At 26.5% G+C, this 5,067-nt stretch overlaps 1 long non-coding RNA gene across 1 annotated transcript; it reads right to left on the bottom strand.

The window, feature by feature from the left end:
* Nucleotides 1–4,147: 4,147 nt before the first annotated feature.
* LOC136973016 (uncharacterized) lies at nucleotides 4,148–4,615 on the bottom strand. The gene is made up of 3 exons (XR_010880428.1): nucleotides 4,529–4,615; nucleotides 4,335–4,444; nucleotides 4,148–4,270 (listed from the first exon to the last, which is right to left on the bottom strand). It is a non-coding gene; the product is annotated as an uncharacterized lncRNA (long non-coding RNA).
* Nucleotides 4,616–5,067: the final 452 nt, after the last annotated feature.

Here is a 5,067-nt window from a genome sequence, read left to right as displayed (position 1 = left end):
TTACTGCAATGTTTTTCAACCTATTTGGTCATGTGACACATAAAATATGGAAGCATTCAAAACACTTTGCTGGAAAAATTAAAGGCTTACCTATATTATAAAATAATATACACTTGCTATAATACAATTTTAATGACTACGTGAACGTTTATTTGAGAACAATCTTCCATTTATACTTATACAATACTTATACTATTTATACAACACGATTTTAAAATTGCACGAAACCTCTTTAAGCAATACTGTGGTTGAAAAACATTACTGTATAAGTTAGTGCAATTTAATCTCCAAACTTTTTTGATGGCGTACCCCTAAGACGAAAATGTGATAAAACATTAGATAGACTGTCACCATTCCATAATTAAAGTCTACGAGGATTTTATTTTGTATATATATTTTTAGTTTATTTTAATATTTATTTTACATAATAGTAATTTATGGTATCATGCTATTTTAAAAAAAGTCTTTTCTCCATGATTACTTTCAAATCAAACATCCTTTTAAAATTAAAAAAAAAAAGATTTTAATTATATTTTCTTCTGCTAAATTTCAAAAGATAAAATATTAAGCACATAAACAATTTTCAAGTTTATTTTCCACTCTTTTTATCAACAAATATATATTAAAATATAACATTTAAAATTTTTATATACATCTAGACGTTAAAAAATAGGGAAGAGAGTAAGATATGATCTGATTTATTTAGAAATAACGGTCGTATATATATATACCGACTAACAGTATCTTGTATCTTGATATTTGAAAGAATTGAATGCATCTTTTCTCAGTTAATGCATTAATTTAATGAGCGACCACGCTCATTTTCATCAAAACGTATTAAAAGTGTTGACTTTTAGTGTCCATAGGGTAGAAGAGTCAACTACATTTACTTATCTATATGCCTGTTATTTATCACAATTTGTTGTAAAATACAATACGATTTTAGCAGCATTCGTTTATGGCATTCTGTTTTGTTTATGATATAACCTGTCAAATATCTTAAAAATCATAGGTTATTTCTTTTTTTCTGTAGCATATAATACAGTAAAAAGAATTTATTAGTGACATCATTAGTTGATTGATGTAATTGATAGTTTTAAGTGTTTATAAACTATGAATTAATTACATTTGGTTATTTCATAGTCTATACACTTTTCAATAGTTTGAGGCTTTTCTTTAGATGCTTTCCTTTACAGATAAAAAACAAAATAATTAGTAAAAAAAAAGCAATGAGATGAGGTTATACGATGGGGGTTAATGTTACCTTAGATGCCAAGATGGCGGCTCGCTTCTGATTCCAGCAAGGAAACAGTGGGACGCACGTTCTAACCTAACCTAACCTATCCTAATAATTTGGTTGCTAATAATTATGGTAATTTATTAGGATAGGTTAGGTTAGGTTAGAACGAGCGTCCCACTGTTTCCTTGCTGGAATCAGAAGCGAGCCGCCATCTTGGCACCTAAGGTAACATTAACCAAGATGGGTCATGGCTGAATATGCAGATGGATCCCCGATAACAACCATGAAAATTTATTTTAATAAAGAAGCAATAAAGATATTCTACTCTGCAATTTATTATTTCTCGGATGTATTGAGCAGACGTAAGCTTTAAAATGTAAAATTAGTTATGTTAAGAGTTTTCGATGTCAATTGGAAGCTTTAACAGCAAGATAGTGACGATGGAACCTATCACACTGTACTTTTACCAGGTTCAATTTCCGAAATATTCTACCATTTTATAAATAATTTTCAAAAATAAATTTTTCGTTCTTATTAAAACATATGAGATATAGCTGTAAACTATTTCAATCTGAAACGAGCACAAGGCATTCTAAAATACGTAGAAGTTCTATTGATAAGATGAGAATAGAAAATGTATATGACTCTTCAGAAATCTGATTAAACTTCACGGAAACGGGACATATTGGTATATATTTCACAATGGCGAGAAATAGTTTAGCTAGCATTTGAAACAAGTTGTTGCACAACTAATTTTCATATGAATTCTTTGAATGTTACGTAATAGAAAATTGCGTATTACTTTGTTTACAATCAGTGAATTTTCTTGCAGTATGACCAAGCAGAGATTTGAAATATTTCATTTATAGATATTTTTGTCGATTATTTTTAAAATTTTACATTTAAATAATTTAAACGATAGAATATTGTTTATACTGTTTAATAATAGTATAAATACTATTTCGATTATTCTAACTGTCCTGCACATTTTAAAACAGTTCATATTGTTTGGATTTTTTTTTTTTTTTTTTATTCGACAGAAATATCTGACTATTCATATTTGATTACCATGTTAAGATATTTACTTGTGTTATCATTTTATATTTGATTTAGTGTTTTAATTTTAACCATTATTCATTTTTAAGTACAGGTTTCCTTGTGGTTTTTTATTGCATCATGTTAACTTTGTAAATTGCTTTTATTTCCTTATTTTTAAAATTATTCCTTAAACTGTTTAAATTTAAAATTAAACTCAAATTTTATTTGTTTTGTATGCATACAGTAAGTAGTCTATTTTTGTATATAATTAAATAGTATCGTTTTAATTATTATTTCATCAATTGTTTAAGTTCAAAAAGAAGTTTCCATGATTTGTGAATTAAAAAAAAATTACAAAAATAAAACTTTGTTATCTAAAATATTACTTCTCGGCATGTCTAAAAATGTTTCTGTTATCATGTTTTTTAATCAAATAAATTTAAAAATTGTTTTATAAACAAGCTTATCACTGTAAATATTTTTGTCAAGTCTACTGAGTATAGCAGCAAAAAAATCTTTAATCATTTAACCTAATAATAATACACTTTAAATTATATTAAGTAAATTTGTATATATTCACTAAATGTAAAAAATCATTAACTCAAAAGAAACTGTAAATATAACTAGATGAAGCCTCAAAAGCCCAAATTTTATCATTTACATTATCTTATGAAATGTAAATAAGAAGATAATAATAATAATGAATGATACATAATGAGAAGTAATAATGCAAATATGTTGTTGTTATCGTTGCTGTGGCAAACTGACAAAAAATGAAATAGATGACGTCTCTAAAATGAATACAAATTTCATTCGCTGTCTTGATATATTCAAAAACATAACAAAAAAATATTTCTCTCTGGAATGAAAAACTTTTCATCAACTTTCAGCTTATTTTATTGGTATTAATCTGTTTTCATGCACGTGAATTTTATCCTTGTGAAATATGTTTCAAAAATTATCGGTAGAATCTATAGGCCTACTGTATGTATTAGTTCGGTGGCAATGAATAACACATTCTCTTATGCTAGTGATATTTAACCTGTGTTTACAGACAGTAAACCTTAACTTCCCAAGTATACTCATATATTTTTCGTACATAGGTTTCAGCTTCGTGTTTCAGTATATTGACTTACTCTTTTATTTTCTGTTAAATTAGAAAAAATAATTTTAAAAAATGGAGTTAATTTAATTTTGTTTAAATTAAATAAAAACGTAGACGTCATTATCTTTTATGTTTTAAAATTATGTTTTCTATATTTCTTATTTAAAAGGAATATTAAATAAAAATGAATCTTTGTTATATTGATGTTATGCGGGAAGAAGGAATGTTGCTGCCCAATGTTGTACAGGAGGATCTAGCTAACTTATTTAAAATACAGTATATAAACAGCTGAAGTGGAATAAGTTACACACAATAAGCTATTTGTCATTTCAACTCATGACGTGCAATGTGAGCAGGAAACGAGAGGACCGGCATGAATAACGATAAAAAATAAAGTCGCAACCCGAATTAACCATGAAAAATCATGAAGGACTAAAACTACGTTTTTAAACAACAGTACGTTACCGTATAATCCACCCGTTTTCGAAGGAATAAAAAAAATCCTGATTTTCACAGATCACAGATGTGATTCGTGGGAACTTGAAAGATGTACTGAAGAGCGCGAAATATTTTAGTTCGAAAAAAATTTAAACCAAATATATCTCAGATACATTACTTAATTATCAATACTTAATTACACTAACGCATTTAGATAGTTATATAATGTGAAATAAATGAAACATTTAGAAGTATTAAAAGAATTTCATAGAAAACTGAATACATTTAATTTATCTAATTAAAAATTCAAAGTGACTTAATCCATTTAATTCTTTAACATTTAAAATAGCGTTCTCGTTCTATTTCTTTGTCTGCATGCGTAAACAAAAGCAAGCATATATTTATCATCCTTTATTTTCACACAGGTAGCTCCAGAAGGACATGCGCAACTGAAAAGTTAAATGCAAATGTATATGTATTATAATATAAATTATAAACTTAATTATAACTTACGTGGGTCTTGCATAATATTTTATTTCCTTCTCTGAATCCCTTCTATTGTAAAATCCCAGAAGACAGAGAGAATTCATGTTACATAAAGGGACAGATGTATAAAAAGGTGACTAAAACAAAATATATTAATTATTAGTATATATCTTTTCTGCGCATATACGGTAAATACTCTCATATTTTCTATTAACACGTACCAACGTCACCATTAATGCAACTATCATAATAGTACTTGTAAGTTTCATTTCACAATCTGAAAGAAGGTAGGTATTTTCTAGTTCCACTGTAAACAAGCGATTAATTAAACACTATAAGTTCTTTTTAACTGATCTTTATGCTTAGGTTTTCCTTTGTTAGCAAGTTTTTAAAATAATAATTTTTTTTAATATGTTATCACTTAAACAATCATGTAATTTGATTATAAATATTTTCGAACTGCAAAAATATTTTTAAATAAGCATTCATGAAGAAAAAATTACACATTCATCAATAAATACATTTTGTTTGTTAATTCGATTGGCTACAAATGGCTACGTTTTTCAGGAATAAATTTAGTACATAGCTATTAATATCTATAAAAATATATAAACATTTTCAGTAAAATATTCTTGGACTTAATTACTATAAGAATATCTTCATTTATAAGAGTTTTCTGTATTATTCCTAGTGTAATAAAACAGTCAAACAGCTACTTATCGTAACCATTTAAATTTTTACATTTATATATTTAACATCT

The sequence above is a fragment of the Centruroides vittatus genome, unplaced genomic scaffold (genome assembly GCF_030686945.1).
Source record: "Centruroides vittatus isolate TY-2023 unplaced genomic scaffold, ASM3068694v2 contig_1074, whole genome shotgun sequence".
NCBI classification, from domain to species: domain Eukaryota; kingdom Metazoa; phylum Arthropoda; class Arachnida; order Scorpiones; family Buthidae; genus Centruroides; species Centruroides vittatus.
The sequence above is the reverse complement of the archived record's forward strand: the minus strand, read 5'-3'. Positions and strand labels throughout refer to the sequence as shown.